Source organism: Octodon degus, unplaced genomic scaffold (genome assembly GCF_000260255.1).
Source record: "Octodon degus isolate 3935 unplaced genomic scaffold, OctDeg1.0 scaffold00126, whole genome shotgun sequence".
NCBI lineage: Eukaryota > Metazoa > Chordata > Mammalia > Rodentia > Octodontidae > Octodon > Octodon degus.
In genome coordinates this window covers 6540950-6551267 of record NW_004524702.1, presented here as the reverse complement: position 1 = coordinate 6551267, position 10318 = coordinate 6540950, and the positions used below count along the sequence as shown (strand labels likewise).

Sequence of the window (10318 nt, the reverse complement as noted above, 5' to 3'; positions counted from 1 at the left end):
TTTTTTTGTGGAATCGGGGATTGAACTCAGGCACTTGTGCTTGCCAGGGAAGCGCTTATTCCAATGAGCCATCTCCCCAGCCCCCCACCTCCCACTTTTAATCCGAGAGTAATAGAAACAACTGAAACCAATAACCTCCACGTTGTGAGATCCTTCTTTTTTGGTGGCATTAGGAGTGAAATCCAGGACCTTACACATGCTCGGCAAGCTCTCTGCCGCTGAAACACACCCCAGTCCCAACTGACAACCTTACTAAACCTTTCAGAAGCACTGGTGAGAGGGCCAATTCTTGGCTTCCGGAAAGGAATGCTTCATTCAATCCTTAATCTGCTGGTCCTAGGAGAATGTGAGTTCTAACTGACCACACATCAGCCCATACTTTCGAATTCTATCTAAACACTGATAGAATCAGATCAAGTCTCTATATGATTTTGTAAGTAATACACATCTCAAATTAATTCACTCAAAACAGAACTCATGATTTCTCTCAACTCAAATTGTCCCCTTCCACTCTTCATTTAATGGCACCACTATCTCCTCCGTGGTTCAAAACAAAAATCAAAGATTATTTTCCTTGCCAATTTTTTTCTCATTTATGTATTTGGTGCGGGTCTCACTTCGCAGCTTTGGACTCGTAGTGAGGCTCCCCAGCGCTGGGATTAATCAGGTGTGCGCCACTGCGCCACCACGCCCCACTCAGCAAACCCCCGGGGGCGGGGCCGGGGCCGGGACTGCATGAGACTCGGGATCGAACCCTAGTCCTTAAGCTTGCCTAAGCAAGCGCCTTTCCGCTGGGCTATCTTGCCGCCTTTTTTTTTGAAACACAGGCATGTTATGTACTTCAGACTGGTCTCGAAGTCACAGCACTCCTGCCTCAGCCTCCCAAGTGTGAGTGCTGAGATTACAGATGTGTGCCACCACACCCGGCACCAGTTCATAAAGTCTTGTTAATTTTGCCTTCAGAATACTTTTGACTCTTCCCCATCTTCACTCTTACGGCTGGTCCAAGCTAGCGCAGACAGCATCCTAAACCATCGCCTTCTGACTTCCGCCAGGCAGCAGGCAGATTATACTACTCCCCTTCTCCAAACCTTCAAAGGCTTCCCCCACACTCATCAGAGGAGCTCTGCCCGTCCCTCGGAGGGAACATACAACCAAAACTATTCTCCCAAGGATAACTGTCTGTAGAAGCAACGCCTGTCTTCATTTTTACATGTGTCTCCAATGAATACCCGCTACTTATTAAGAAAGCAAAATGATAGACATACATATTATAAACATATTTAAAAAATACATATTACATAAATAATTATATATAAAATACTGCACCGCATTAACGAGAAAGAACGGTAAATGTGGGTCAACTCTCAGCAAATATGCTGAGCGGATAATACTGCCGTTAAAACTCTAGGAATGATGTGTCAGGGTTGTGGGACTCCTCCCGTTCGCTCACAGCACCAGATGCACAGAGCGGGGACGCTCCACACCGGGCTGTCGCCACCGAGCAGCCTCTCCGCCGGCTCCACTCCGCAGGCCGGGCCCCGCGCCTGCCCTCGGGGTCCCAGCGCCGCGCACCTCCCGGGTTAGAGGCTGCAGGGGGGTCTGGAATTCGCAGGGAAACCCGCAACTCGCCGGTGCTGGGATCAAGCCCCGAGTCCGACGCCCCCACGTACACCGCCGGCGCTCCCCCACCCCCGAGAGGGAGCCCAGCACCCCGACCCACCCGCCTGCACCCCCCACGCCGCGCCCCGTTCCGGGCCCGCAGGCTCCGCGAGAGGCGTGGGGGAGGGGGCGCGGCGTGGGGGAGGGGCGCGCACGTGCCCGCGCCGCCCCCGCGCAGACAATGCCCGAGCGCGCGCGCCTGTCGCCACTCACCCTGCGCGGCCCGGTCTCCGGCAGGGAGCGGCCACCCCGGGCGCCGCCAATCGCTAGAGAAGCAGGGAACGGGCGAAGGCCCGCGCAGCCGACCAGCCGACCGGCCACGAGGCCCTTGCGACCCCACCGACAGCAGAAGCACTCGGCGCGCCCGAACCCGCCCGGTCCGCTCCGCGCCGCCCGTCCCACCCCAAACGTCAGCAGTAGGGGCGGGGCACGCGCGTGCGGAGACGGCGAGGACGCGCCGCGCGGCCTTAGGGCGGGGCCCTCGGTGTGTGGGCGGAGCTGTCGGCGTGTGGGCGGGGCCGAGGGCGGGGCTCAGGCTGGGAGCGGGACCTCGCTGCCCAGCTCCCTGACCATTGTCGGTGTAGGTTTTGGCTAAGGCACCGCCAAGCTATCATTTCGCTGCCTAGGATTTGGCGACTTTTTGGTTTGTTGTTGGGTTTTTTTTGGGCGGAACTGGGGATTGAACTCAGGCCCCGTGATATGGCGAGTTCTGACCCCAAGTTTGGCAGAATATTCTACCTGCGTTTCAGTAATGACGATACTGCTTACGTGTGCTGTCTCGTGCCAGTATCTGCGCTGAAGTGGTGGGGTACAAATAGCTGTCATTTCAAAGCCTTGTGGCAGATGCACAGAGCCGCTGGAGAAGTCTTGAAGTCTCAGCTGCTTAAGAGGCTGAGGCAGGAGGATCGTTTTAGGCTAGGAAACCAGCCTGGGTAGCAAAGGTAGAAGAAAAAAGAAATGAGCAGAAAGGAGGGGAAGGGAGAAGAGAAACTCGGGCCTCGAAACATTGGGACTTCTCTAGGTCGCATAACTAGTGAGTGGCAAGTCATCAAGTCCAGTTTCCCAGCATGGGGACTAAGCCCAGGGCTTTGCACTGCAGCCCTTTAAATTTTATTTTATTTTACTTACTTATTTATTCATTTATTTTTATACAAGGTCATCCTAAGTCACTAAGTGCTCAGACCCGGCCCAAGCTTAAAAGTTCTCCCGCCTCAGCCTCCCAGAATACCAGGATTACTTGTGTGTTTCACTAATGTCAGGCTCCCTCTACATATCTTTTGAAGCCAGACTTCTCTTTCCTCCTTGCTGTAAACCTACCCAAGATCCATCCTTTCTACAGTACCCTCCCACCTGATGTCCAGGGATCTACTTCAACTGGTCCAATCTGTTTTCTTCATGGGATACTTACCATGGGGGGGGCGGGGGTTAGGGAGCTCATTTTATTTTTTTAATACTTTACATACATATTATCAATTGTTTTAAAAGATTCATTCCTACATCCTTAATAACAAACCCAGTCTGTACATAGTAAGCACTCAACACATATTTGTGGAATTTGCCAGCAGTGATTAGCTCCAAAGTCCTGGCTGACAAGGGAATAGAGGAATTTATGTTACGTCACCCCTGGCCTCCTGGCCCTAAAGCTTATTAGAGATAAAAACAAATTAACAGTCTCTGCTCAAGAAATTTATACCAAGTTCTTGTTCTCTGTTCCAGTGTTGTGTTCCTGGCCCCATGCTAGTTAGACAGGGAGGATGCTGAGCTGGGGAAAGCAATGTTCTAGCCCTTGTGAAACTCACCACCTATTGATCCCTTGATAAGGAGCTTAATCGAATTTGGTGACTAGGAAAAGTTCCCTTGAGCTTCAGCTAAACCTCATCTGGGGTGTGGTGGTGTATCCCTGTAATCTTAGCGTTCTGTGAGGCTAAGGCGGGAGGACCACTGTTTGAGGTCACCCTGAGTTACATAATGAGCTCAAGGCCAGACTGAACTACATAGCAAGACCATGGCACCGAAAAAAAAGAAAAGAAAAAAAAAATTAAAAATAGAAAAAGAAGAAAGAGAAGAAGGAAGAAGAGGAAAGAGAAAGAAAAAAGAAAAGGCCTCCTGAAAAAATATTAAGTGAACCCTGAAGGAAGTAGGAACTGTTGGGGGATTAAGGCTGAGACAAAGCAGAAGGAAGTCCAGGGTGTGTAAGCAAGAGAGAACTGGGCAAATGGGCTGAGATTTAGGGAGGAGCAAGACTGCTCAGGGAGGTAGTGACAAGGTTTTGTTCTTCACCATAAAAGCAACAGGAAGTCATCAGAGGGTTCTAAGCAGCAGGAAGTGATGTATTCAACATGTCCCTTTAAAGGGATCGCTTTTAAGTCCTGGTAGAGCAAGCCTGTGATCCCAGCACTCCAAAGGCTGAGGCAAGAGGATCACCACAAGTTCAAGGCCAGCCTGGGCTGCACAATGAGTTCACCGCACAGGGAGACCTTGTCTCCAAGTAAATAAATAACTTATTTATACAGTCAGACTATCAGGGAGAATGTCTGGAAGGGGGCAAGAACCCAGAATCAGGGTGATGGATGGGAAAATCCTAGTTGTCCTGGGCAGTGTGAGGAAGGGAGGCAGAGAGATACAAGGACTGTTGGCCAAATGAAAACAATGGCAGGGGCTGGTGAGATGGCTCAGTGGTCTAAAGCACCTGCTTAGAACAAGCTTAGCAAAGCACAGGGACCGCGGTTCAATCCCCCAGCACCACATGCCAGCCAGCCCCGCCCCCTGGTGGGCTGAGCTGGCCACACACACACACACACACACACACATAAATAAATAAAATATTTTAAAAAATCCCTATTAAGAAAACAATGGGGGCGGGGAAAAAAAAAGAAAACAATGGCAGAGCCTGCTCTCCTTGTTCTTCACCGCTTGCCCTCCATGGTTCCTTATTACTTTCCGATTCCCAGGATTTGAATTCACTGCCATGTCTTCTGAAGAAGGGAAGTTCTTCATTGGTGGGCTCAATTTCAATACGGGACGAGCAGGCACTGGAAGACCACTTCAGTAGCTTTGGGCCTATGTTGTCAAGGACCGGGAAACTTAGCAATCCTGGGGTTTTGGCTTCATCACCTTTACCAATCCAGAGCGTGCCTCAAATGCCATGAGAGCCATGAATGGAGAGTCCCTGGATGGTCGCCAGATCCATGTGGACCATGCAGGCAAATCTACCTGGGGCACCACAGGAGGGGGTGCTTTGGGGCCCACGGACGTGGTCACAGCTGCTCTAGAGGTGGTGGGGATCAGGGTGTGGAGTGGCAGGTATGACAGTTGACCTGGAGGATATGGATGTGGTTATGGGCGATCCAGAGACTATAGTGGCAGCCAGGGAGGCTGTGATCGATACTCAGGAGGGAGTTACAGAGACAATTATGACAACTGAGAGACCTGTAGACGTAACATACACGAGGAATAACACTTCTCATCCAGGATCGTCCTTCCAAATCGCCGTATAAGGATTTTTGAAGCCGCGCTGAAACTTGTTTAGCATATTTACTGTTTTTTAATTGAGCTCCCAAGGTATCTTGTTACAGACCTTTTAGAAAGCTCTGTGTTATTTTAATTTCCCCCATTTAAAGTCAAATTTCTGAGACATTTGTAGAGTTTCGGGGGTTTTTCCTTATAAAAGTTTTTAGTTTGGACTCTCAGCTTCATTGCTTCTGGCACACAAAAAAAGTGCTGGACTGATGTTTTTCTTTTAAATCATGTATCTGGGGTTATTTTTAAAATATGTATGCACTTAATCGTGAGTAGAAAATTTTTTTAATGTACCAGTAAGCAGTCTGGATCAAGAATATGATTGCCGGGCTGGCGAGATGGCTCAGTGGTCTAAAGCACCTACACGGAACAGGCTTGGCAAAGCACAGGGACCGCGGTTCGATCCCCCAGCACCACATGCCAGCCAGCCCCGCCCCCTGGTGGGCTGAGCTGGCCCCCCCCACACACACACACACACTAAATAAATAAATAAATGTTAAAAAAAAAGAATATGATTGCCTAGAGTTTTTAAAAAAATATTATTATTATTGAATATCTACTATCATGAGCGTAAGAGCTTTTTTTGGGGGGGGCAGGGGCGGAACCAGGGATTGAACTCAGGCCCTTGCGCTTGCCAGGGAAGCACTTATTCCACTGAACCATCTCCCCGGCCCCATGTAAGAGCTTCTTGAAAATGTTTGTGAAGGTCGTTTTTTTTTAATACTGGAAGAATAATATTCTTTTGTGTCTCATGTTTGGAATGTCCTTCAGAACTGTGTTAAAAGGGTGAAACCTGAACACACACACACACACACACACACACACACACATAACAATAATGGCAGACTTGGTGATGAGCTGAGGGGAGACTGGGAAGCAAACAGAAGGGGCTGGTCCCTGTTAAAGCAAGTGGCTCTTAAGAAAGTGCTGCTCTCCCTCAGCCTGGCCCCGGACTGGATGAGTGGCTAGAGGCAGGGGCTCAGGCCCCCAGTGGACCAGACCCTGGCTTGGCACTTGCCCACAAGCTCTGGAGGTGGCCTGGAGGAGAGGATGAGGAGGGAGGCGGGAGGAGGTTGGATCCCAGGTCTCCAGCAGACAGAGAGAGTGCTAAAACCATTGCCTGGGAAGGGGAGAAACAAAGGAAGAACAGACTTTATCTGTTGGAGGCGATTCCAGAATTCCCTTTGTGAGAACATTACTTACCTTGATTCTTAGCTTGTTGAGGATGGTTGCTGAGCCCTGTCTCTGCTCCCGTCACCTCAGCGCCCAGCCCATAGCCATCATGCAGGAGTGCATCTCTCCACATTGGTGAGCCTGGTGTCCAGATTGGCAGCACCCACTGGGAGCTCTACCACCTGGAACATGATGTCTACAGCCTAATGATTGGATGCCAAGTGCTGGAACACCTTGGGAGGAGATGACTCTTTCAGCCAGACGGTGCTGGCAACCGTGTGCCCAGGGCAGTGTTGCAGACCTGGACCCCACAATCCTGGGTGAAGTTCACCCTGGTGCTTGAGCAGCTCATCACAGGCAAGGAAGAGGCTGTGGGCAGCGATGTCCATGGCTATTATGCCATTGGCAAGGAGACCCATGACGTTGTCTTGGACTGAATCTGTAACTGGTTGACCAGTGTGCAGGCCTACAGGGCAACAGGTCTGAGAAGGAGCTCTCCCCTTGCCCTACAACTCCAGCCTCACTGCCCACAGCCCCCTGGAGCATTTGACGGTGCCTTCATGATAGATAATGAGGCCACTTGTGACCCCCATCACAGAAACTTCACAATGTAGCGCCAACCTACACTCACCTACACTGCCTTGTCAGCCAGGTTGTACCTTCCATCACTGCTTCCCACAGATTTAATGAAGCCCTAAGTGATAGTTGACAGAATCTCAGACCAACCCATGTCCTGTCCCTGTGTCTACTTTCCTCTGGCCACACGAGTCCCTGTCATCTCTGCTGAGAAAACTGCCAGGGCAGAGATTACCAGTGCTTGCTTTGAGCCAGCCAACCAGGCAGTGAAATGTGACCCTTGCCACTGTAAATATATGACTTTCAGACCGTTGTACCATGGCAAAGTGATCCTCAAAGATGTCCTTGGGGCCAGGGAGATGGCTCAGTAGAATAAGCGCTTCCCTGGCAAGCGCAAGGGTCTGAGTTCAATCCCTGGTTCTGCAAAAAAAAAGTTCTTGCCGCCATCAAAACCAAGCACAGGGTCTAGTTGGTGTTTTCGTGTCTCTTTGGAGTCAGGGTTGGCATCAGTTGCCAGCCACTCGCTGTGGTGCTTGGTGGAGAGCTAGCCATGGGACAGTGCGCTGTGTGCATGCAGGGCGACACCACAGCCACCCTCAGGCCTGGCTTGCCTGGCCACAGGTTCAATCTAAGCAGCCTGTTGTGCTGTCTCCCCCCCCCCCGTTTCTGAGGCGTTTTCTGAGCCCCGAGAGACCACACCTGTGTTAGAGAAGGTTAAGGAGGTGGGTGTGGATTGGACTGAAGAAGAGGGGTACGAGTCCTCTGTGCCTCCCACCCTTGCCGAGGGCCCGAACCCCCTGAACCTCGGCTTCAGCACAGCCACCAAGCCCTGCGTGTTCTGGTCTTCACCAGCTCGTATCTGATCTCCTGCGACAGCCTCTTTCCCATGTGTGGCTCTGTGATTTCTCCATCAGGCCTCAAAGGAAAAGCTTTAAAATAGAGAAGTATTCCCTTTGTATTTGCGCGTGGTGACACAGGGAATTACACCTGTAATCCCAGCACTTTGGGAAACTGAGGCAAGAGGACCATGAGTTCAAACCCAGCTCAGGCAACTCGGTGACTTAGCCCTAACGGGTAGGATGCTGTCAATAGGGTGCTCCTGGGGGCTGGCAAGTCCTCCACAGGACGGTGTAGGCCATACTTAAAAAAAAAAAAAATGCGGGCTGGTGAGATGGCTCAGTGGTCTAAAGCACCTACTAAGAACAAGCTTAGCAAAGCACAGGGACCGTGGCTCAATCCCCCAGCACCACATGCCAGCCAGCCCCGCCCCCTGGTGGGCTGAGCTGGCCACACACACACACACACACACACACACACACATAAATAGATAAAATTTTTTTTAAAATGGTTTTGGGGCCAGGGAGATGGCTCAGTAGAATAAGTGCTTTCCTGGCAAGCGCAAGGGTCTGAGTTCAATCCCCGGTTCCTCCAAAAAAAAAATGTTTTTGAGACAGAGTCTCCCTGTGTGGTCTGGTTGGCCTTGAATTCACTCTGGAGCTCAGGCTGGCCTCCAGCTAGGGGTGAGTTCCTCCTGCCTCAGCCTCCTCAGTGCTGGGATTATACGCGAACATCACTGTGCCTGTGGACAGCCACCCTACTCCATACGGCACACTTGGCTTTCTCTCAGATAGACGAATTCTACCTGGCAGCCTGGGTCTTTGCTTTGCTTCCATGCACAATCTGCTATCCTGAGCCCACATCGCTCTGGTTAGATACTAGCCAGTGCTTCCCCCTGGGCTGTGTCCCAAGCGCATCAAAATTCGATCTTCCTAACAACTTTTGACTGCTCTTACTTTCAGGAAGAACAAACTGAAGCACAAAGCGCATGGTGGAGCAGGGCTGGAGGCCCAGGAAACCCCCAGGGCCGGGAGCAGCTGTTGGGAAACTGCAATTGTATGAAAAGGATCCCACCTCACCTGCCTTTTAAGCCACCCTGCCCATCCCTGTCTGAGCATGAGTTGCCACTTAATGTCTTAACTGGAACCTCAATCTTCTCATACCAAGTAATTATCTCTCTACATCCATGCCAAGAAAGTTAAAGACGCTCAGTTGAGGGCTGGAATTATAGCATGGTAGACTGCTTGTCTAGTGTGAGTGAGACCCTGGGTTTGATACCCAGCATGTGAAAATTCTTTTTTTTTTTTTTTAATTTTGGGGTGTCGGGGATTGAACTCAGGACCCTGCACTTGCTAGGCACGAGCTTATTCTACTGAGCTATCTCCCCAGCCCAAAAAATTTAAATTGAGAGTTTTTATTGTTAAAATGTAATGTTTGGACTGAGTGAGGTGGTACAGGGCTGTAATCCCAGCACTCGGATCAATGAGGCAGGAGGATCATTGCAAATTTGAGATCAGCCTGGACCATAAAGTGAGCTCAAGGCCAGCCTGAAGTGTATAGCCAGACCCTATCTCAAAAAGACAAAGAAAAAGTATAGAAGGGGGAGGGCAGTGGATGTAAAACGTAAACTGTTAAAGAAAAGCTTTAAAAGGCCTTGTAGACCTCGCCTGACCTGTCCCGATCCGAAGGAGCCCGGGGCGGGTGACAGCAACTCTGCTCCCTGGGCAGGGCCACATGGAGACAGGCAGCTGTGTAGCCCCGGAAGGCACCCCTGGCCAGCCACGGAATCGGAACGTGATCTCCCCGGAGCTAAGAGGGGGTTCTGGGATTTGTACCAGCTGGCCTGGGGACCCCAGGGAGCATCCTGTAGACTAAGAAGACCTCCTCCGTGGGGCCTGGCCTGTCAACCCCAGAATCCAGTCCCTGGGGGGAGAGGCTACAAGGCATGTGTTCATTTGGGAAAAACAAAACCGAAAAAGAGTATTTGTCTGCAAAGGAAACTTTCTATATCTGGAATTGGCTGGGTTCCTGGTCCTGGTTTATATCAAAACAGCCTTTAGATGGTTACAGCAGCTGCAGCACATGGCTTGGCGGTTCCTCAAAGCGTTAAACACACACACCAGACGGTTCGCTCCTAGGAAAATACCTGAGAGAAATGAAAGCGATGTCCACACAGAATGCATACCCCAGAGTTCACAGCAGAAGCCTGTGGCTCAAAAAGCTGGTTCAGAAAGAAGGCTCTCGCTGGCTGTGGCGCTGCACTCTGCAATCCCAGCACTCAGGAGGCTGAGGCATGAGCGTTGCTCCGAGTTGGAGGCCAGCTTGAGTTCCAAAGTGAGTTCAAGGCCAGCCTGAACTACAGCACAAAACAACACTCTGTCTCAAAAACAAAACAAAAACTGAAACAAAACAGAGCGAACAAGCCTCTGAATGTGAACATTAAACATATCTTCTAAAGGTGAGGTAGGGGGGCCCGCCCATTAGCTCAGTTGTTTAAGTGCCTGCTTAAAGGAGGCAGTCAGTCTCTTTGAGCGGTGGTTCCATTCCCACA

The 10318-nt window shown here is 50.7% G+C and overlaps 1 protein-coding gene and 1 pseudogene across 1 annotated transcript in view; one reads left to right on the top strand and one right to left on the bottom strand.

Annotated features, from left to right (window-relative positions):
- Yeats2 (YEATS domain containing 2) overlaps positions 1-2034 on the bottom strand; it is a 105469-nt gene extending 103435 nt beyond the window's left edge. Inside the window, exon 1 of the mRNA XM_012516797.2 lies at positions 1876-2034. The gene's annotated coding sequence lies outside the window, so the exon portion shown is untranslated. The remainder of the gene's footprint in view (positions 1-1875) is intronic.
- Positions 2035-4630: 2596 nt separating this feature from the next.
- Positions 4631-5086, top strand: LOC101579624 (annotated as a pseudogene).
- The last annotated feature ends 5232 nt before the right edge of the window (positions 5087-10318 follow it).